A 25,132-nucleotide genomic window follows, 5' to 3' on the forward strand; every position below is an offset into this window, starting at 1 on the left:
AATGGCTGTAAATGATAATCAAGTGAAATGACGTCAACTTCATTCACTTACAGTAAATTTAGAAATTTATAAAGAATTATAAGTATTTTATAGTATGAAATCCTTCATACTATAGTAATCTATAATTCCTATCAATATGTCAGACAAATACTTGAAACAAAGTTTGACAAAACACTGCATTTGCAACATGGGCATCAAATTATTACTTTTTTTTAAAAAGATTTATTTATTTGAAAGACAGAGTTACACAAAGACAGAAGGAAAGACAGAGAGAGAGCAAGGTCTTCCATTCGCTGGTTCACTCCCCAGTTGGCCACAATGGCCGGAGCTGTGCTGATCTGAAGAGCCAGGAGCTTCTTCAGGTCTCCCACACAGGTGCAGGGGTCCAAGGACTTGGGCCACCTTCTACTGCTTTCCCAGGCCATAGCAGAGCTGGATCGGAAGAGGAACATCAGGGACTTGAACTGGCATCCATATGGGATGCTAGCATCGCAGGTGGTGGCTTCACCTACTACGCCACAGCACTGGCCCCCAAATTATTACTTTTAATAGTTTTTACAATAGATATGACACATCATGGAAAAAAGCAATCAATTGTAGTTCTCTTCTTTACCTCTTTGACTTCAAGAGCTCAGTAAGTCAGTGAGTTTCAGTGTCCAAATCACAGCTGCAGAATATCTGGAGTGTTAGAGGCTAGAGGAAAGAATCTTCTGGATGCTGTGAGGACTCCTGCAAGACAGACGTGAGAGAGAAGCACCTTTCTCCCCCTGTGCAATTAAATACTATTGTTTCCCTGGACTGAACTGTGCAAATATTTCCAGTTGGAGTACAACACACTTGACTACGCAGCAGTAAAAAAGAAAATGAAATCCTGTCACTTGCAACAAAATGATGCTGTGGGAAGCCATTATACTCAGTGAAATAAGCCAGTCCCAAAAAGACAAATACTGTATGTTCTCCCTGGTGTGTGGTAACTAAAATACTACCCAAAAGGTAACATTTAGCAGTGAGATTGACACTTTGAGATACAGTGATTGTTTACAGCACTTGTCTCCACTGTTGAGGAACAGGTTTTTTTTTTTTTTTTTTTTTTTTTTTTCCTTCAAACTATTCCTTGAACTCCTTACCTAGTGTAGGAGAGAGGGAGTGGGGAGGAGGGGAGGGGGAGTAGGAGGGAGGGAAGGTCGAGTGGTAAGTATCACCATGTTCCTGAATCAGTATATATGAAATACATGAAATTTGTATAACTTAGATAGAATTAAAGTTTTAAACTACATATAAAAAGACCTACCATGTTAGGGTCTATTCTTGCATTTTATGCTGCCAATTTTTGTTGTTACTATCTCAAGTCCCTGACTGTTCTTATTCCCAAATGGCCTATGCATGGTTCTGTGCCTTACACCCCAGTGGCAGTGAGTGGCTTGGGAAATGACTACTGATCTTTCACTTTGGTTCCTCCTGAGGATGAATTCCAAATACTCAGATAACTTACACTGTATAATATATCATCCTAGACCTCAGTCTCATGTTTGGTTAAAATCCATCTACTCTTCATACGATAGGTGGTGTACCAGATTTATATCCACTGTTATCTTTATCATATAAAAATTGGTGGGCCTCCTTCAAAAACAAACCCGAGCTGGATAATTAATTGAGCTGTTCAGTGTTCTCGTGTGGCGACAGCATCACTGTGAAGTTAGGAGAATGGAAGCCTAAACCCAGCCTGTATCTCAGCTTCCTCTGTCACAGGAGAATGCTGGCGCCCATGTTTATCTGACCTCTCACCCAACTGGCTCAGTCCCACTGCAGTTTTTGTCATGGGTTTAGTAAAGAGGGATTCATATTTTCAAAGCTGGAGGTGAACGGGCCATCAAAGAAGGAGGTGCCTTTCTCTGAAGGGAGGAGAGAACTTCCACTTTGACTAAGGCCTTGTCTAAATAAGATTGGAGATCTTACTCTGGTGACCCAATAAGAGAATAGGGCTTTCATTTATAACTGGGTGACGCTGTTCATGAAGGCTGGGAATTTGCAGAGGCACGTTGTGTATCTCATCACACTGGGAGGTTCTTGGCACTTCTTGCTAGTGAACAGTAAGTCCATGTTCAGCTTGGATTTTGGATTTGTCACCGACACTCCACTTCTCAAAAATTGCAAGTTGTGACTGAGTAATATGCTTCTGTGTACTTTCCAGCCAAGTTATTTTCATCTTGAGTCTGTCCTGGAAAAAATTATATGGTACTTTTTTATGTTTAATGTATACAAATGAGAAGGTAAAAGTATTGCTTAACAGGTAAGAAGCAAATATCAAAAGGAGCTTGGTTTTGTGGGACTGTTGAATGGGAGAAAAAAACATTTCACTCATATGCAATGAATTGTAAAGTAATCACAGATCATTAAAACTATAGTAGTATAACATTTTTATCCACTGGTTTCACAAAGGTATAAAATGAAGTTTTATAAAACTACATTTGCAACAATGCTGATATACACAGATATCATCTCTTTTTTTGTGGTTTTAAATTTTAGCTCCCACATTTAAGGGAGAACATGCACTATTTTTCTGGGTCCAGCTTATTTCACTCAATGTGATGTAAACTTATTTGTTGAAGTATCAAACCTTTTTACTGTAATGTAAACTTAAAATTTACTGTTTCAAAAACTGAAAAAAAGGAGGGTGAGAGGAGAGAAAGTAGGGAGGGAGTGAGGAAGGGAATATCATTTATGTTCTTAGAACTGTACCTACAAAGCATATTGAATCTGTTAAATATTAATTAATTTAAATTTAAAAATTTTTAAAAGCAAGTATTATTTAAATTCTGTTAAGTTTTAACTTTTGCCTCCTCCATAGAAAATTGTGTAACACATACCTCCTCTATAGGCATACTAAAAGCCTTACTTAGGTCATAGGTTAGGATTATATAGGTTTTGAACCATATCCTAAGTAAAACTTATAGAACAGAGAAAAGACGTATTTGATACATAGGATCAATTATAAATTCAAGACAGATTATAGTAATAGAACTTATTTGAGGAAAACACTCATTTGTCGCTCCCCGTCTTCGTGGAGGAACGACACAGGACCCTGCGTTGTTCTTTTGTCTGCTCGGCCCTTCCCTGGTTGGCTACTGTCCCTTCCACCTCCGTGGAAGGGCGGTTCCCCCTACCACTTTCCCCACTTCCGCGGGGGAGCAGCACACCGCCGGCCGGCTCTCTCGGGGGCTGCACAGGTGTTCCTTCAGATAGATGTTCCTCTTAGATGTTCCTGGTGCATGTTGTCTCTCTCCTCCTTTATAGTCCTCTTCCACCAATCCCAACTCTGCTACCCACACGCCGAGTACGCTGCTCTCCTCCAATCAGGAGCAGGTCCTGCAGCTTGTCAAGTTGGTGAGAGGCAGCTGGGTAGAAGCTGTTTGCTCCTCTCCCAGCGCCATATTGTGGGAGAGCAGATGCATAGAATAAGTCTTAATTCCAGTAACTTAGTCTAGTCCGAGTTGCTCCCAGTTGCTCCCCACACTCATTTGTATAAGTTCATTTTTGTTACTAAAAATAGCTGTCTTGAAAGTAGTTTGAGAAAGACATAATTGCATTTGTAGGTTCTAAAAAATTTGTAATTCTTTTAGAATTATTACTCATAGGTGCTAGCCATCATCACTTCCCAGGAAACAGGAGATAGTATTACCTAAACACAGAAAAAATGGAGAGTACTAAATATTTATTCTAAAGTTCATGGATTCTACAGATGCCAACTCATAAAGATGGATGCCATCTACCTTTGACCTGAAAACAAATCACTCAAAAGCTAGGTTTCTACTTGGAAATGGCTAAATTTGAAAGGTTTTTAATGAACAATGACTATTAATTACTCAGTATCAACTAAAAAATTTCTTTTCTTCCAACATAGAAAGAATTTTTAATCTTAGCCATGACTATGAAGATCAATAAAATGTCTTTTATTTGGTGTAGCATCCACCTTAAATTGTTCCTAGGAACCTAGTTTACCCAGTTGACTGGTTGTGTATCACATAATTTTGAAATGATTATCAGATTAACTGCACATATGTATAACATTTTTATTTGCTTAACAGTATTATAGCCATATGAAATAGACCCTTGTTCAGGGAGATTTTATTGCTGCCAGACAAGAGAGGAAGAGGAAATATCCATGAAAAAAAATTGAAGTTTCTTATGCAATCATTGATTCACTCACCCAGTTAGTTCATGGGTTCATTTAGCTATTACACAGGGTTGTTAGAGCATTTTCAGGATAGGATCAATCAAGCAGCTACCTCTTGGTTAGCTAAATATTTTGGGAAACAAAAATGTTATTTGTATATTTCCATCCTATTGAGACACTGAAGATACAGAAGAACTCCTGTAAAGCACCTGAGGCAGTGTTCAGGCAGGAATTAGACCAGCCCTGGATAACTTCATCAGAGCCCCTAATGTGGTACTTTCTTTACTGCCAAAGTTCTATGGCTAAATAAACTAATTTTAATGGCAAATTACATAGCATATGTTACAACATGATATAAATTTAGTTTTACTTTGTTTCTTAATATCTTGAAGAAGGTACAAAATATACAAATCATTCCCAGTTTTTAAAATCCCAGCAATTAAAAAGTCTAATACATTCTCCTTGACTTGTCATTTTGCAATATTAAATGTTAGTTTGTCTTTTGAACTTCTAACTTCTGAAGACCTATAGTGTGTCTTATTCTCATTAATCTCTGGTTTCTCTTATCCAATACATGTAACATGGTTTTCGGGATCATTTACTACCAAATTTTGGAGAAGTTTTAAAAATAAACATGGAAATATTAAGAGAATTCATGTGAGTGACTCTTCAGTTGATTGTGAAGAAAAACTGTAAAATGTGCTAAATATGTCCCAATTATCTTCATCATGACAATAAACAAAATATATTATTAAATTCATTTGTATATAGTTTAAAAAGCAGGCCAGTATCTAAACAACTTGGAATTGAGTGAATTTGCGTACATTTGCGAAGTTGCCCTTGAAGTTGATTTATTAGATTTGTATTTTTCTTGATCGGCTATTCTTTGGGAAGCTTTTTTCCAGAAGTTGGATGAGAGGGACTCCACACTGCAGTGCACATCTTCATTTCCAGGGTAGGGCTTCACTGCTGGCCGTGTGGTCTACATGAGTGTGGATTCGTGAGTCCTAGGCGAGCATCATTAGACAGCACCACCTGAGCAGTGCCTGACCCTGAGCTCCCCGTGGGGAAACGCAAAGGGATTTAGTCATGCTCCCACCTGCATGCACAGATGATGAGGAATTTTCAAAATGTTGGTAGAAAATGTGTATTTTGATTAAAAAAAACTATGTACAGGTTTCACTTTTTTGCCCCCCAAACACTTTTTAAACCATTGCATTTTTGAGTGAAGTCTTTGACCTTCAGATTTCTTCCTAAAAAAGTAGAAACAGAAGCCATGCGTGCAGTTGCTGTGATCTTCTACCCTTGCTTTGGCACCCCAGGCACATAGTTTTTTTTAAATGACTGGGGTGATGAGGAACATATTGTGGTTGAATTACAAATAGGCAGCTTGGGGACCCTATGTGCAGTTGGACAGTGGTCCATGAGCTTATGGTGTGGGCTAAAGGATAAACAGTAGGCTTATTTATCTGGCATTTTCACAGCCGGGCACACTTAGAGTGCTAGAGCTTTACCATTGCGTTTCTTCAAGAGTAGGGCAGTGAGAAGCAGAGGGAATCTTGCCAACAGCTACATGGCTGAGGGTTTTATCAAGAGAAGAAGAGTGCTCAGAACGGAATCTGAGTCCAGGCACACACATACACGCACCCTTACCTCCAAGCAAAAATGTTAGGTTTTCAGAGAAAGGATAAAATACAACCTGAATCCTACATGTGAGCTGTTGAGGATTTAGGTTCAGAAAACCTGAAGGGTGTTCTCAAACAAGTCAAGTTTAAATATAAATGGAAAGCATATCTGGAATCATTCTAGAAAACACAGTGTGATACGGGACAATAGACTGGAACCCTTCATAGGCCAAAAACGTCTAGTTGCCTCCACTTCCTAGTCGTTTCATAAAATGGTGGGTGGGGCTGCACTTAGTTCAGGGCTCAATATGATGGTGAGGAGCAGAACTCAGATTCTGTGCCGGCCTCTTCCTGAGTCCTCACCTTTGTGCATGTATGTATTTATATTAAATTATATATTTATATAGCCATATATATTCATATCCATTATTTTTAATATGCATAATTCATATACACATATATATCATATACACATATCATATATCATGTACATTTAAATGGCATATATATTTGTTTTTTTTTTTTTTTTTTTCTGAAAAGCAGTTGTGCTCAACTCCCATTAGCAGGTTCACATCAGCCACAGCTCTGGAACCAGTCCTGACTTTAGATAAGAAAACAAAGAATAAGCAACTTACAGTTTTGAATCAAGTCATCCAATCTGTAAGATGAACCTTCCTTGTATTTTGGGCTTTCTATGTGGGCTTAGGATTTACACAGTAAATCCCACTCCATGTTGTCCTCAGCTACTGGAGAACTATGCTTTTCCTGGTGAAAAATCCTGTCTTGGTTTTTGCCCAGCAAATTAAGGACCAGAGAGACTCGTCTGCTCTCACCAATGCTTTAGGTCAGGAATCAATAGGTCTGTCTGCAAATACCACTGCACAAGTCGGGACAATGTTGGTAGAGCGTAAAGAGGCACAGTACCGACAAAGACTCAAAAATATCTTCTGCCTGCGCGTTTCCCATCTGAGGAAGGCCAATGCCAATGCATTACCTTGGTTTGTATTTGGATGTTGTCCACAGTATGTCAGGCTGGAGTTTCTCTCAGCATCTGTATCAACTTCATTGAGCATGTTTGGTTCCACTTCATGGCTTTTCCAACTGGCTACATCCCATTAGGTGCAGCTGAGCATTCTGTTCATGTAAGATAGGACATTATGCTGCCATTCTATTTATTTCCACTTTGTATGAACCTGAGTATGACCTTCCTTGAAATAACTTCCAGAGAACAATATCTGAGGGGCATGATGAAAATGGAATTTATCATGTTATCATTCCAACCTAGCATTTTGCTTGTTTATTCAACAAGTATTTATTAGGGAACAATTATATATTTTGCTGCAGATGAAAAAGTTATTTTAGACACATTCTCTATTTTTAAGCAATTTATATCATTGTGGAATAGTGAGAAATAATTATGTTGCAAAGTGGTGTTTAGTCAGTGGTAAGTAAATGATATGTAATAGCAATAGGGGTTACCAGTTTGTGCTGGAGCCAGGATGATTCTCAGATGTTGATGATTTTGAAATTCAGTGCTGTTTTTTAAATTTAGGATAGCAAATGAGTTAAAATCTCCAGGCTATTATACATGTTTTTATATACCTAAACCTATTTCATTGCCAAGATTTAAAAGGTATTTCGTATTTTCTAAAATTATGTGGTAGGCTTTATCTACGCTGCTGATACGCCACATTCCAGCTTTATATACAGCTCTATCACTTAGGATTTCCATGCTTTCTGGTGTTTTTGAAGCCACAGTCGACACTAATGTCCTCTGCTTTGATATAATTAGCAGATGAAATATTTATGGAAAACAACATGATGAACTTTTTACACGTTTTAAGCCACTTTGCTCAATTTTAACCAGTATTTCCATAGCATGCTGGAAGATAACAATTAGAATTGCAATTTCTGAACCAAGTGGATACAGCACTTTCTCTCTAATACTTTTAAAATTGCCTTAATTCTTTTAAAAACTTTCCTTGTAGTTGAGGAGATAAGCAGTGTGTGAAGTCATCTTGGAAGCAGATCGACAACACCATCCTAAGCAAGGAGCCTGGAGATCTGAGATAATTGGATCCCCGTCTTGATCTCTGTACAGTGAGATGTGCTAATTGCATTGTCTTATCACAACATAATGATGCAATTAACCTGCAGCACCAGTGTGGACACTTTGTTAACACAGACTTCATTTCAAAGATATCAATACCCCCTAAGACTGTCTAGCAAAATTTGACACATAATTGTGCTGAAATGTGCTTTTGAGTGTGTATTCAACCTCAACTGACCATGGTATTTGAAAAAAGATATGTTCTCAGCATGAGGAGACAAGAAAGGAAAGCGACTCTCCTTTGAAAAACTTAACCAATCTTCATCTTTCCTTGCTCAGCAATTTTACTTTTAGTGATACTAGTTCATCAGGCATTTTCTTCGCTTTTTTGGCTATGCTTGCCTTCAAGCCCTTCCAAAATTTTCCTTTCTTGATAATTATTGATATGCACGATCCTAGCCAGAGGATTTAAATATCCTAACATAAAAACCAAAGAGAAAATTAACAGCATATCTACCTATCTATCTAGGTCATAAATTTCCCGTAATTCCAGTGGCCAGGATAGTATATTTCTAATTTGAAACACAGGTTAAAAAAAAATTCTGTGCTTCCCTTGTTTCTTCATTCAGACATAAACCGTCTGTGTGTCTGTGTGTGTGTAATACCCACAGAGTTGCATTACTTGCATAAGGTCTCATTTTTATCGAGGATTTAGAGAGTAAGAAAGTTAAGGAGATAAAAGGATTGTTACCATCGTGTTCTATTCCTATTGGGTATAATTAACAGTATAAAGTGCGTTTGAAAATGTAACAAAATGAGTGGATATATCTTATGTTAACTGTATATTTGTGTATATATACATATGTCATATATATGTTTCATCAGTTATGCTTCATAAGTATTTTGAACTCTTAGCAACACTAAATATGATAATGCCATACTTGAAGTTGGTGTTTTCTTGATGCTCCAGAGGTAAAAGAAGGTTCTGTGCATATGGACATAATGTTTGTGTCTTCTTGATTATGCAAAATGCAGGTAGAAAATTCAAATTAGTGCATTATGCTTTTTCTTCTCTTGACAATGCCACTATACTTTATTTGAATAGAATTATGTTGCTATACAAAAGTGAACACCTCTTCTATTCTTGTATAATGATTATGCATGAAGCTAATAGATAGCCTTGAGTGGCTGAAGTATCTCAGGAATGGCTCCACAAGGAGCTTTTCTAGTTGCCTGCAAATCTCCAGGTGAAAGAAATTTGCTATCTTTCATCATTCACAAATCTACACACCTTTAGCTTTTAGGTAATTTAAATGCAATTTTAGGAATGTATAAATTTTGGAATTTGTTTGGCTTATTTTTTATTATTTGATCACAAAAAAAATTTAAATTCTTCTCGTGATTTCCTTGTTTTTTTCCAGTCTGATTTTGTCTTTTTTTTTTTTTCTGGAAAGGCTTATATGGGATTATTTCTTATATTTATTCCTTGTCTGCACTGTGTTCCATAGCATGGAATCCTGAGACATGTGCTGTTTTAGGAATGATAGCAGGATAAAAGATAACCCCATGAGAGTAGACAATTCATTAAACATGATTGTGAAAGATATTATGTTATTGTATCCAGACATCATAAATAATTAAAATTAATCACATCTAGTCACAAGGCATGCATAATTTCATGTTGAATTGTATATATTTCTGCCCATGAACACTTAACACATAGCAAAATGCTCTATTTTCTACTATTGAGGTAGCATTTCATTACCAAAGAACTATCAACGCAGGTTTAATTAATAAGTAATTAAGTATGGTGATTATTTCATATTTCCCCAATACATCAGATGTATCACTTTGTATAAAGAAATGCCCAAGAAACAAGCCTATTCATGTGCAAAGGACTCCTGGGAGGAGATGAATTTTCTTCTTAAATGAAGATGTGTGCTACACTGGCTTCCGTCAAGTCTTCCCATTGTTGGATAGAAGGCAGAGACACAACCTTTGAGAAGTAAATAAAAATGATTCCTTAGTCTCTAGAACTTGAAGGACACTCTCCATATTAATTATCTGCATGCTAAATCAGCTTTATCTTTTTCAAACATAATTAATTGATAACAGAATCTTGATTTTTTGAATCACTGGACTAATAATTAAAATATAATCAGGTGTTATATTTATATACATGCTGTCAGCCATGCACTCTGGGCTAAATTCCTGACTACTAGTGGCAACCTCATCTCTGGGATCCTATGCATACATATATATGTGTTGATGATCTCTGAGTTGATGAGTTTGTAAACATACGTGTCCACCTTGCTGACATACAAGATTTCTGCAGTAATATCAATTGCATCATGTTTGTTTAAGGAGCAGCTTCCTCATATCCATGCTCCTTGATAATAAAATACTCCACGGAAGGAAGAGGTACTACATAGGAAACAGAAATTTGGCTGTGCATACTATTGCAACTACATCAATCAATGAAAGTTAACAGGTGGCATAGCCTACAAAGTAGTCATCATTGAGTTTAATTTATGATCAATTGTGTTTTTTTGGCAATTATGATCAGTTGTGGGATTACTTTTGCAAAATTCTGGGTTCCAATTTTCAGGTTTTTTTCTAGATCTATGTTCTTTTTCTTTCTAAATAAGTATCTTGATCTTAGATTAATACTCCTAATTTTGCCCTGGTACATAATAATAACCCCTCCAAATCCCTCAATAATGTGCTGTGATTCCAGAAGCATACAAATCAAGGTTAAACTCAGAGCTTCTTTAAGATTATGATTGAGTACAAGACAGAAAGGCAAGAAATAAATAGAAATTCATGAAATAAACCACATTTTAGGATAACACTCATTTGGCTCATAGGCACATGGATTGCATATAGTCTTTTTACATAGGCCCATGTTTCTCTCTGGTAGAATTTTAGCAGCATAGTTTATTTACCTAAATGAGTATATATCCTACGTAGAATTAAATAAAAAGCTGACAGCCAAGTCTCAATGTTTTAACATTTTCTTGGCCTGTGGATGATTTCTTTTATGCTGAAACACTAATGGTCCTTTGCATTTATTTTGGCACAGTTGACTCCTTATATGTTTTATTCCAAAATTTTCTTTTTAAAATTCACTTCTTGCCCCCAATTATTACATTTTTTCTTTCTTTAAATATTTGTTTAATTGTTTATTTGAAAGGTAGAACATGATAGAAAGGGAGGGAAGGAGGAAGGGAAGGTAGGTGAAGAGATAAAGAAAAAGAAAAGGATATTCCCTCTGCTAGTTCACTTTCCAAATGGGCTTCTATATTTTCGAAATGCCCACACTGGACAGGGCTGAGCCAGGCCAAAGCCAAGAGGCAGGAACTCAGTCCACTTCTCCCAGTGAAGCGATTCATCACTGCTGCTTTCCTGGGTATGAATTAACAGGAAGCTGTAACTGGGAGTGGAGCCTGGACTTGAACCCAGGCAGTTCAATACGGGATGTTGGTATCCCAACCAGTGCTGTAACTCTAGGCCAAATGCCCCCCCCCCACACACACATGCTTTCCCTCCATATCTGCACATCACTGTGTTCACACCACTTATTGGACTCTCCTAGATTGCATTCCATTATTTGTTCCTGTACCATGTTGCCTCGTTTCCAAACTAGACTGTGGTCTCCTTACAGACAAATCCAATGAACTTAGTGTACTTACTATGATAAAGGTTCCTAAAATACCTTGTCTGGTCTTTCTAAATAATCCATTTTTGACCAAAGAGGGCCACTCGAAGTACGGACTACCGCAGAACACTGCATCACCTAAATCAATGTGTTTTTATTCACGTAATTGTTAAGGGCTCATTAAATGCAAAGCACCAAAACAGACACACACGCAGGTGATCAATGCCCAGATTCTGTAGGTAAAGGGATCACTGCTTAGGTAGAAGAGTAATTCTCGCACATAAATAATTATATATAATGCAAGTGGGAAAGCTGTATGTGCTTCAGACAATCACTTTGAAAAAGTTCTCCATGTGTTCGGGCTGCCTTCAAGTTCAATCTTGGATGACAGAAGATTTCGCAATGAGCAGGTATGAAAGGAAGCAACTCAGGAGATCAGAGAATAGGCAACCACACATGGCTAAAATGGACAAAAAGGCTTATAATTAAATTTCAAAATAGAGATCAGGTACAAGTAATTTAAGATATTAAAAGTGACATTTCTAGTTTTAGAATTTATGTGGGAGTTCTACTCTTTTGGCAAACAACTAGTCAAAGAAGGTATTAGATAATCTTTGGACAGCCAGGATTATCAACTGCTCTTTTCAATAGAGCGCTGTTGCCCCTTACCTCAAGGAATTCTGATAATTATTCTAGTGATGTGTTGCCTTTGTGAGTGGCCCGTGACTACTTAATCTAGGTTTATCCTATTTTAAAAACATGTGGCTTATATAAATTCCAAGTGATATTAATAACCCAGAACATGAATAATTGATTGCTTACTACACTTAACATTTTCAGCAAATTTCCATGCTCCTCAAGGAGACCAATATTAAAAATGCTTAAAGTACTACAGAAAATGGTGGAGTTTCTGCAGTGTGATTAATTGATACCCTAAAGACATGACCTATTCACCTACTGAGATGCTAACTATGCAGAGGTAAGAGTGTGTGAGAGCAAAATTATAATTACCTGGGATTAGGCCAGGAAGAGTTCACCATCTAGTGGAATAGTACAGTCAACAGCTCACCCTGGGATCGAGGTTTTTAAACTTTCTTTTCATTTTGATTTGATTAATATGCTTTATATAGTTCCTCCAGTGATAGGACAGTAGAATTATTACCTTGAAGATTAATGAAAGGAGCTCTGCATTCTTACTTATTAACACATTTTGCGCGTCCAGATTTTCACGACTCCCCTTGTACTGAAATTTCCACTGGCTTTCTCGCTCTATTGTAAACTTGCAGAGTCTTTTCCTTGCTGCCTGTGCAGCTCCTAGCTGCTCTGCAGGTCCTGGTGGTGGTACCATTGAGTCACGGACAGATCTGTAATTGCTTTGGTTGCAAGTCTTCTCTCCTGTTTCAGCAGTCTCCTCACACTTGATCTCTCCTTCGCACATCTTGTGCATGTTTATCCTTCAGCAACATTTAAATTTTATTCATTATTTATTTGGCAGAGTTACAGAGAGAGAGGGATAGAGAGTTTCCATCTGCTGGTTGGCTGCAGAGGAACTGCATCTGGGTCTCCCACATGGGTGGCAGGGGCCTAGTCCTTGGGCCATCTTCTGCTATTCCAGGCACATTAGTAGGATGTTGGATTAAAAGTGGAGCACCCAGGACTCAAATCACAGTGTCTCCTGGTGCCACAACACCAGTTCCCAGCTACACTCTTAAATAATATTAATTGCAGGTTTTAAAAAACAGCAAGTCTAAAATAAAACTTTACTACCCATTTTTGATTAAAGGTATGATTAGGTAACACATTAGCATACAGGAGGCTGAGTTAAGGCTTTATAGGGGATTTTCTATACTATTTTTGCTACTATCTAATGAGTGAAATATTTGAAAAAATGTTAACTTTGGGTCCGGTGTTGTGGTGTAGTGGGCTAAGCCACCATCTGTGGTGCCAACATTCCTAGGGATGCTGGTTCATGTTCTGGTTACTCCTCTTCTGATCCAAGTCTCTGCTATGGCCTGAGAAAGCAGTAGAAGATGGCCAAGTGCTTGGGCTCCTGCACCCACATGGGAGACACAGAAGAAGCTCCTGGCTCTTGGCTTTGGATTGGCCCTGCTCCAGCAGTTGTAGCCATCTGGGGAGTGACCCAGTGGATGGCATATCTCTCTCCCTCTCCCTCTTTGTGTCTGTAACTCTGCCTCTCAAATAAATAAATTAAACCAATTGAAAAAGTCTACTTGTTATTAGAAGATATTAGTACTTGGAGTCAGACAAGAAGAGGATGTCACCTAGTCATAGGCCTGAAAGTGTGCGTGAAGAAGATGAATTCTTCACCATAGCCAGGAGACACTGTCAGTTCCCCCTGGTCAGGAAAATAAAGGAAGTAATAAAAAGGCACAAAATAAGAGTGGGAATAAGAGAGGGAAGAGATGTACAATTTGGGACATGGTCAAGCTGACTTGCCCCAAATGGTAGAGTTAGAAACATACCAGGGGACTCCAATTTAATCCCATCAAGGTGGCATGTATCAATGCCATCTCACTAGTCCAAGTGATCAATTTCAGTTCACAATTGATCATAATGAAAGGACTAAGAGTCAAAGGGAGCACATAAACAAGTCTAGTACCTGCTAATACTAACCCATAGAATAAATAAAGGGGAGAGTGATCCAACATGGGAAGCGAGATACTCAGCAGACTCATAGAATGGCGGATGTCCTAAACAGCACTCTGGCCTCAGAATCAGCCCTAAAGGCATTCCGATCTGGCTGAAAAGCCCATGAGAGTATTTCAGGCATGGAAAGCCAAGACACTCTGGCAAAAAAAAAAAAAAAAAAAAAAAAAAAAAAACAACAACAAAAAAACCTAAATGAAAGATCTCTGTGAGTGAGATCCCAGTGGAAAGAACAGGTCTTCAAAGAAGGAGGTACCTTTCTCTGAAGGGAGGAGAGAACTTCCACTTTGACTATGACCTTGTCTAAACAAGATAAGAGTCGGAGAACTCAAGGGGCTTCCATAGCCTTGGAAACTCATGACTGGTGCATAGGGAGATTACTGATGCCATAAACAGGAGTGTCAATTTGTAAAGTCAACAACAGGAGTCACTGTGCACTTACTCCTCATGTAGGATCTCTGTCCTTAATGTGCTGTACATTGAGACTTAATGCTATAATGAGTACTCAAACAGTATATTTCACTTTGTGTTTCTATGGGGGTGCAAACTGTTGAAATCTTTACTTAATGTATACTAAACTGATCTTCTGTAAAAAAAAAAAAAAAAAGAAATTATCAATTCCCAACTTGACTCTCACTGGGATTAAACATGACAATAGGTCTGATCTGATTTCATCATCAGTTAAAAAATCATCTATTTTTCACTTTATGTTTCTGTGTGGGAGCAAACTGTTGAAATCTTTACTTAATGTATGCTAAACTGATCTTCTGTATACAAAGAGAATCGAAAATGAATCCTCATGTGAATGGAAGGGGAGAGGGAGTAGGAAAGGGGGGGGTTGCGGGTGGGAGGGACGGTATGGGGGGGAAGCCATTGTAATCCATAAGCCGTACTTTGGAAATTTATATTCATTAAATAAAAGTTAAAAAAAAGGCACAAAATACCCCAGAAAAGGGACTTCTCTCTTCTGAACAGTTTTTTCAACTCAAAGCTTTCTTGAGGTCGTTTACTGACCAAAAGCCCTTTCCCAAGCACTTTTTTGTTCTTTCAGACCAAATTTATAGCAGTAAATCTTTGCTAAGAGATCTCTACTTTTTAGGAAAAGATTACTGTGGGGTGGGCAAAAGAGAAATTATGCTTAAATGAACTTCCGTAGCCTTAACATTATTCTGAAAAAAAAAAAAAAAGTACATTTAAAGAGAAATGAGAACATTAAGATCAAAGACTAATTTTAAAAAACCTGAAAAATAAAGACCTCTACAAATCCAACATATAAGGACAAAAAGAAAAAAACCTGCCATCTGCCGCAAATACATTCATTAAAATAAGACAATCTGGGCAACCCATTTCTGTATGTCTTTTCGCAGACCGGCTTAACTTTTCATTCTCATAAAATTGGAGATGGGTCGTTTTGTTTATTGGTAATTGCAGCAGAAGCAAAATGGTCCTCTGTTTGCCAGTCCACAAACCCCATCGATGTTTATCCACACGCGGCAGTGCCAGCCTGCCGCATTCTTTCAGCTAGCGACGTTCCACGATGAAAAAAAAAAAAAAAAAAAAAAAAAAAACAGCAGCTGCTCACTCAAAATAAACTTGTCTCTGTTTATGCTGTCAGCAGAAAGCTGTTTTAAAAAATCATTAGCTGCTTCATGCTGGTGCAGTGTGTTAAATTGTGAGGCATAAAGAAGCATTCCTGGAAGAGAAGCGCCACGTTACCTCATCACAGCGGTGCTGCTTGCTTGTCTCCGGATGATTCAGATGCTGGCCGGAGTGGTGATCTCGGATGCTCAGCTCTCGTGTTGATGATGCTGAGAGCGGGCGTTGAAGCTGCTCTCGGTTAGTGAAGTCTACACAAAAGAAAATGAGTGACAAACACTACGCGAAGAACAAGGGCCCCGGTATTGATGCTGACTCTGCCAACCACAATCTATACAACCTTGGATCCTTCTCTTCATCAATCGGGGCTGCACTTTTTCCACTCCAGTGGTGTTTTAAGTGCCTGGTACTTTATCACACGGTGTTTATAATGTTAGCATCTTTCATCAGTTGTGCCTGATAGAAATTTATTCTGGCTCTGGGTATTTTACACAAAGCACTGTTTTATTGAAGTTACCAGTAGACATAGATATTAAAAGAGTGGTATATACTTTTATTTGTCAAGTTGAATATTTGGAAGTGGATTTTGAAATTATTTCCCACTAATGAACATTGGTAGAATAAATTATGACTCATCTGTAAGATAAATTACCATACCATTATGTCATTCATGGAAATGTTGTGTGAACAGAGAGCATTAGAAAACATTATTTGTTTAAGAGAAACCAAGTAGGAAAGTAGATCATAAGTAGCTTATACCTTGTTTCTTTTTTAAGATAAAGTGATTTTATATGTATATATGTGTGTGTATGAATATATATATAGGATTTGAACTGTGGGAACATAGGGCAGAAATACTTTTAAATTTACAAGAAACAACCGGAGAGTTTTCCAAATGGTACAATTTTATACCATCACCAGAAATGTATGAACATTTCTGTTGCTGCATATACTTTTGAACACTTGGTATTGTCAACTTTTTAGCAATTGAACGTGTTTCTACTAGTATCTGTATAGAGTTTAAATTCAGTCTCCCTAGCAATGAGAGGAGCTGGCCAATTTTTATATGCTTATTTATAGTTCTTTTATAAATTGTTCAAATCTTTTGTCCATTTTAAAAATAGTTGCTTGTCTTTTTATTATCCACTTGTAAGAGCTCTTTTTCAGTGGTCTGTCCATTGCAAACATTTTCATTTCTCTGTGCTTGATGTTTTATTTTCTCCAGAGTAACAGGAATAGTCAGATATTTTATTTTTGATACGCTCCAGTTTTTCATTTTCTGTGATGGTGAGTGCTCTTGTTTTGAAGAAATCATTGCCTATCCTAAGTTTGTAAAGATTATCTCCTGTGTTCTCAACTGGAAATTTTAACATTTAACCTTTGGTATCTAGAACTTTTTTACATTATAATAAGCAAATACAATATTTTTAGTGAAATAGGCAGTTTCAACATAAAATGTATAATTTTTAAAATAACATCCAAATTGATCTCCATGTAGTGTTGGCAAAGGATCTAATAAAACTGAGTGGCTATTTGAGTATATCATCTTCAAGGAGGAAAGGTACATTTCAAATCTCATCCTTTGTCTACTTGTGGAGAGATTTTTCTTTTGTTTTGTATTCCTCTTATCTTTTCATACAATAACATCCTTCAGTGTAACAAGGTTCCTTTAGTTGACCACACTTGAATAATCACTCAATTAATGTTAATAAACATGTTTTCTGAATTCTTCCAGTACATTCTACATTTGCTAGTTGCTAAAATAGTATTAAGGTACTAAAAAAACTTTGTGGAAAAATGTAATTAAGAGATAAGTTTATTTTGGTTCAAAAAGTTTTGAAATTCATGCATTGTGTGTGTGTGTGTGTATGTGTGTGTGAGAGAGAGAGTGAGAGAGAGGTGTTTTCCATGAGCTTTGTGAAGATTCTCATATATCCTGCAGTATTTAATCCATGTTAATAAAAATGGTGGGTGGACACAATTACAGAAGTTATTACAAGTTATTATAAAGAAGGACCATGCAAAGAAAATGTTATTGGCACTCCCAGTAATGGCTAGAGTACCAGGGAAATGAGCTCTCCTGAGATGGGTTTTAGCATGCAGGCATTAGTTCTAGAGAAGTTAATAATCCTGTGCAGATCATACCATGTGGGGAGAAACAGAGTTGAAGGAAACTTTAGCTTTCTTTGTATGGTTTCGTTTTGTTTTCTTCCTGTGGCTTGAGCTAGTAGAGAGGTCAATTGGGCTATGAAACCAATCTGCTTGTAACCCAGTGCTTCTGACTTCTTATAATGTTTTTGAATCTCCTGACGACCAGTGGATCCATTATAAGCTGTATTCCAACCAGAGGGCACCTTTAATGGATGCACAGCTTCTTCCTGAGTCTCCCTTTTCCCTTGGAGTAGTGCTGATTCAGGAACAATGTTCATGGACAATCTTTGGGTAGCTGGTCTTCTTATCAGGATCAGGGCATGGTGGGAAGGTTGTGTTTTTCTTAGTTTAGAGGCTCTGGAATTAAACTGATTTGGAAACGAAAGCTTTGAACATCATGTAGTGCTTTATGAGTTTGGTTTTATTAATAAATGTAAAATTTATTTACCTAGCACTTAACACATGCCAAGAAATAGGTCTAGTGTGGGGGAAAATATTGTGAGTTAGAGAAAGCTGATCTTTGAAAGTTGGCAGTGAAGTGGGAATTGATGACAACATTGACCAAGTGATTGGAGGTACAAGTAGAAGGAAGAGGGAAGAATGGTTGGTGGAGGAACCTCGTAGTATTTAGGTTAGTGATTTCAAATGTCAGGCAGACGCCTGAAGGCAGTTAAGGATTTTAAGCATGGAAATAACATCATGCAAGTACCAAAAAGTTCTAACTTTCCAATATGAAAAAATAAATATTTTTTCTCTCTTAGAAAATATACAAGACATGACAGAGGAGAAATGGAATCCTGTCATGGCTATGGTAATAATGCCTGCAAGATGTGATGGTGGCTGGGACAAGTTGGGATGGAGAAAGCCGGTTACAATCCAAACATACTTAGTAACCAGCATCACTAATAACTGCTGAATCGATCTTCTGTATATAAAGATAATTGAAAATGAATCTTGATGTGAATGGAATGGGAGAGGGAGTGGGAGATGGGAGGGTTGCGGGTGGGAGGGAAGTTATGGGAGGGAATAGCCATTGTAATCCATAAACTGTACTTTGGAAATTTATATTTACTAAATAAAAGTTAAAAAAAAAAGAAAGTGGGATTTCTAATAGAAGTGACAGGACAATGACTCTGAGAAGCTGGAGGAAAAAACCCACGTCATGAAGGTAAAGAGAAGAGGTTCTTTAATGTATAAATGCCATTTATAATTAGAGTAAAACAAGGAAAAAGAGTGATCATTGGATCTAGTGATACAAGGTGGTGCTCTGCACAAGAATAGTTAAGAATGGTGTCACAGCTCACACCAGTGTGAACTGAGGAGACAGTGGATAGAAAGGAAAAATACTTCCCTGAAGGAAGGTAGTATTGGAGATGATTATATGTAGCTTTGTTCATATTTTATACTGAGGAAAAAGGGCTTTTTTCCATAAATATTCATGCTTGGTGCAGTACATATTTTATGCCTGGAGAAAGGTTACTTTGTCTTTAAATTTTCATGCTTGAAATGGTAGGGTGTTAATCACCAAAAGAGTAGGACATGCAAAAATGAAATGACAATGTGGTGTCTACTGTGTTCCCACAATCATTAGGTAACAAAACACCTTTTCTGCCAGCGCTGCGGCTCACTAGGCTAATCCTCTGCCTTGCGGCGCTGGCACACCGGGTTCTAGTCCCGGTCGGGGCGCCGGATTCTGTCCCGGTTGTCCCTCTTCCAGGCCAACTCTCCGCTGTGGCCAGGGAGTGCAGTGGAGGATGGCCCAAGTGCTTGGGCCTGCACCCCATGGGAGACCAGGAGAAGCACCTGGCTCCTGCCATCGGATCAGCGCGGTGCGCTGGCCGCAGCGTGCCAGCCGCGGCGGCCATTGGAGGGTGAACCAACGGCAAAGAGGCAAAGAAAGACCTTTCTTTCTGTCTCTCACTGTCCACTCTGCCTGTCAAAAAAAAAACAAAAAAAAACAAAAAACAACACATTTTCTTCCACACATTTTTTTAATTTAGGCCATAAAGTCATACTCTAAACCATTGTTTCATAAAATGCAACTTCAAGAATAATCCAGCACACAATGATTTGGAAAATATTACAAAACTAAAAAAATAACTTAAAAAATCACCACTTGAGCACTTTGTAGAAGCTTAGCCTGTTTGGATTTCTAGACGGATAGTCTCAGAGGCTATGATGAAGGAGACTCCTTCAGCCATCAGAAAGTACGTCTGATGGCACCACGTATTAGAGTCTGGCCTTGGACTGGATTACTCAATGTGGACTCTGAGTAGAAGAGACCAACGGGGAAAGCATCATCCTTAATCAAGGTGCTTTGTGGAGGAGTGCTTGTAGGGCCCACAATTCGTATGCTCCTGCATTCCATCTCATATGAAGAAAAAGGGTCAGTCACTTGAAAGGGTGAATGAGCATACTAGAAATAAAATAAACTGTACTTTATATTGAGGATGAATTCAAACATAATTCTTTGTAAATTTATCAGTGATTGAAACTTTGAATTTAAAGATCATGCATGTTGTGTGAAAGTATGGCTGTATATTTTTTTTTACCAAAGTCATTTTACAAAATGGAAAAATATACTACGTGAAGACTTGTTTAATAAAGGCCTTTGAAATTGGAATATAATGGAGTATGTTCAATGAATTCACCTTGATTACAGAATTAAGAAGTTAGTTGTACCGGTGCCCCCCCCCCTTTTTTTTTCAACAACAGGAGTCACTGTGCACTTACTCCTCATGTGGGATCTCTGTGCTTAATGTGTTGTTCAATGTGAATTAATGCTATAACTAGTACTGAAACAGTATTTTACACTTTATGTTCTATGTGGGTGCAAACTGATGAAATCTTTACTTAATATATACTAAATTGATCTGTATATAAAGAGAACTGAAAATGAATCTTGATGTGAATGGAATGGGAGAGGGAGTGGGAGATGGGAGGGGTGCGGGTGGGAGGGAAGTTATGGGGGGAAAGCCATTGTAATCCATAAACTGTACTTTGGAAATTTGTATTTACTAAATAAAAGTTTTTTTAAAAAAGTTAGTTGTAAATATTCCAATAACTTCAGTCAAACAATGGTTGCCCCTTTATTTCCCTGTGCTCTTATCAGGTGGATGAACAGTATACCCTGCAGTGACAAAACAGCCCTAATGACCCAGACCTTCAATAATTACCCTCATGATCCTCACATTTTAAATATCATCTGGGAGGATTACTGCAATGGTTTGTACTGAATAATTTCTTTCCTTGTTCTTTCACTGACAGTGCTAATTGAATGTAAAACTTCCTTTTTCACTTATTATTTGTGGTAATTTCTATGCCTTGAACATTCACATTTGTATTCTATGTTGTCCATCAGGTGAAAACAATAATGGATTTATGAATGACTCAAATCAGAATCTGTCCCAATATGAAATGCGTATGTAGTCAGCAGTTCCATCTTTGATGGATTGTGTTGTCGGAGCTGTCAATGAATTGGCACTTTCTACTTGTAAGCTATTTTCTAGAAAAGATTTAAGTATGACTAAGACCTTAAATAAGTATCTCATAATCAAATATTCTGCTATTTAATGCAATAAAATATAATGAAATGACACAATTTAAAGTGCAGGTCTCATGTTACTTCTATTTTGTCCCAGTTGAAAAATATCATTTAAGTGATTTTTCATGCTCATGTTCATCATTTTGCTTAGAATTTTATTAAATCCTCCTAAAAGGAGTTAGCAATGCTTCTCAAGCTTTCTTTGAGAAAGAAATGCAGCAAGCCTTCTTTCATAATTATATGTATTTGTTCAGCTGCTCTGTCATTGAATATTGTGTTTCTGTTTCATGATAGTCTCATGCCTGAATTCTGTTTTCTTTGCTTTTCCAAGTGCGAACTCTCCAGGTTTTTAACTTGCCTCTTTATTTCATCCCATTTCACCTTGAATTTTAAGCAGCCTTTTGCCCGCTGTCTTTTTGTGTATTAATCTTTCCTGGGAGCATATCTTGGGCACTCTCTCTTTCTTATCCAACTTTCAAGGCGATATAACTACTCTCATCTTCTCATGAGGGGAGCAGCAACTTAACACAACAGAAGGGCCTTGAGGTTTGCAATCGTGCAGGGTTGGGGCTTGGGCGTAGGCTCTTCATTAGCTGAGTGATTTCAGGCAGAGTTCACAGTGTCACAATGGCCCTCTCTCTTGTCTTCATCTCCCTCAAGATTCTATGCTCTGGGTACTCTGACAGCAGGGCCTGTTTGTATTTTTTAAGCATCTGATTGCAGTATGTGGCTCAATTCTTTAGCAAAGGAGGTGCTCAATAAGTGTGGGATTGAAGCCAATAAATAAGTATAAAAGGATGCTACTTCTGTGTGCTCAGAGCTTAAGAGAGGTAGGTGGATAAACAAATAACTAAATGGTTAATATATTTTTAAGAGAAATATTAACAAGGCATGCCAGGCTAGGCTGGTGAGGGATCCCTGAGTAACAAAGCCTCAGAGTTTTTGAACTTGCAGCCTCTCTCAATGTAATGTTGGAATTAAATCCTGCCTCTACCTTTAGCAGCAGTAAAATCTTGAATAATGTACTTAGCTTCTGAGTTCTCCTGCTTCTTTACATGCAAAATGAGTACAAGAAAATTCATGTGTTGTTCCTAAAACAGTGTCTAGCACACAGTAAGGTACCAGTAAATAAACATTAGCTCCATGCTTAAGCTATACTGCTATTTCATGTCTATGTTCAATATGTTCAAATTTTGAGCTTATAAGCAGACAACTTGTTTAATCTGTCTTTATATCCCACATTTGAGCCTGGTTAGTGCTCTTGTACTCCAATGACTACACTAATGAGACAAGTGGGATTTGATTTTATATGTGTTGTAATTATTCTATTGATAATCATGTGGAAACCTGCTACCAAGTATAACACTGAGAATTTGAAAAAATTGGAATTTTAGAGATGAGAAGAATTCCAAAGATACTACGACTTAAAAAAGAATACTTATAGCACTTATTTGAGAGGGAGGGAGAGAGGGAGAGAGACCACATCTACTAAGTCACTGTTCAAATGGGCTAGACCAGGCTATAGCCAGAAGCCAGGAACTCAATCCAGGTTACCTAGGAGCGTTGCTGGGTCACAATCACCTGGGCCATCACCTGCTGACTCTCAGGCTACACACCCGTTTAAAGCTAGAATAGGGGGCATAGCCAGGATTCTAACCAAGCACTCTGTATCCCAAGTGATGCCCTAACCACAAAGCCGAACACCTATCCACAAGGAACCATGGCTCTAAATTGTTGATGAATTTATATAATAATGTTTCATTGCCTATATAATATTTTCCCAGTTTATTAAAATAATTCTGTGAGACAATGAAAACCCCATAAATGGTTTTTAACCTAGGCTGCATGTTAGGGACTTCCTGGAGAGCTTTCAACAATGCTGTTTCCAGATCATCACCCTAGATCAATTAAATGAGACTCCTTGGAGATGAAACAAGGTGATTGTGTGTCTAGATTTAAATGTGATTAGAATGTCCGAGTAAGAAGCTAGCTGTTGTGTTAGTTCTGAAGGCTTTCTTTTGCCTTATTAAATATATTTGATTTTGTAGTTGAAGACTTAAAAAAATTTGGCTGAATAGTGAGATTATTTGCTAATAACATTAAAGACAGGGTACTATAGCTCAAGAAAAAAGGTTGCTACACTGCTCCTTGCTGTTCCTTTCATCATTGGATTATAAAATGTGATGAATCAATGAGAGCAGATGGAGTTATGCTAGGTTACCTGGAGATTTACTATATTTTTGGAGTTTATGATGTCTATGTGAAAACCTCACTAAGAGGTCTAGATTTTTACATTATCTAATTCCAGTTTTTGACTATGTAGTCTCTCAAAGCACAGACTAAATTTTGTAATCCTAATGACTTGTTTTTAAATTTATATTACTTCAAAACCTAAGGGAGTATGGCTTGGGTTGCAAAAAAAGAAGGGATAGACATAGACACATACACAATATTCATATATATGAATACTTATTTAAGTTGAGGGAGAGAGAAAAGAGGAGAAAGAGAAAGAAATTGATTTTTAATCTACTGGTTTACTTCCTAAACACCTGCCATAGTCATGGATTGGACCACGCTGAAGCCAGGAGCTGTGGCTTTAATCCAGGTCTCTCATAGGGGTGGGGACACAACTAGAGCCTTCATCTACTGCCTCCCAGGGTGTGCATTAACAGGAAGGTGGAAATGAGAGCAGAGGTGGGACTTGAACCAAAAATTCTGATACTGGAATCCTGGGTCCCAAACAGCAAGACAGCTGTGCCAAGCATTCACTTCCTGATTTTGTGTCTGTTGTGTACAAATTTTTATCCTTCATACAACAAGTTGAAAGTCTTAATCATTTGATACTTCCTAGGTATTGGAATACAGCTATCATCAGACTTCAAATGTTTCTCTTTTCCAGGATAATCATGAGCAGTTCCATGTATGACATGGATCTTTGAACATTCAGAATGCTCCTATCTATCCTGGGTGTTCAAAGTTGAGATTAAACAAGCAATCACTATGTACCAGACACTGTTCTCAATGCTACACGTATACTGGATCATTTGGTTTTCAAAGCCTGTTGAGGGAGTAGCTAATATTTTACGAAGGAGGAAACTGAGGCAGGAATATCTTGACATGTTTGGATACACACTGTAGGTCACCCAGTTAGTAATGACAGATCCCATATTAAAAATCTGACACTTTTGTATCCACATAGTTACTATGCTATAGTGATTTTTATTCTATGCTATAACACCAAGCTGAATTTGTAAAAATGCAACCAAGCTACTAACTCATTGGAGAGTGTAGATATGGGAAAATAATATTTTCTGAAAGAAGAACTTTTCCATTTTTGATCTGATATATATAACACAATTGTACAGTTCTCTTTTTCATACCTGAACAATTCATGAAACCCTTGCTACTGTTAGGTATCTTGACTACAATGCCCGAAGCTATGAATTACATCAAAAAATCTATAAAACCTTGCTTGATCTATGATGTGATGTCATACTTTCAGGCTTTGTAATCTGTAGCAAATGTTTAAAACTACCTACATAATACAGTTTTCATTTTGGTCTGGCTCATGTGTGTCATTTTGAAAAGGCAATGCTTCAAGAAGTGACTTCTAATGCAAGAGTCCCCAGGGTGTTCCTTGTACCTGCAGGTTAATCTTTTCTTTAAT

Source organism: Oryctolagus cuniculus, chromosome 12 (assembly GCF_964237555.1).
Source record: "Oryctolagus cuniculus chromosome 12, mOryCun1.1, whole genome shotgun sequence".
Classification (NCBI taxonomy): Eukaryota; Metazoa; Chordata; class Mammalia; order Lagomorpha; family Leporidae; genus Oryctolagus; species Oryctolagus cuniculus.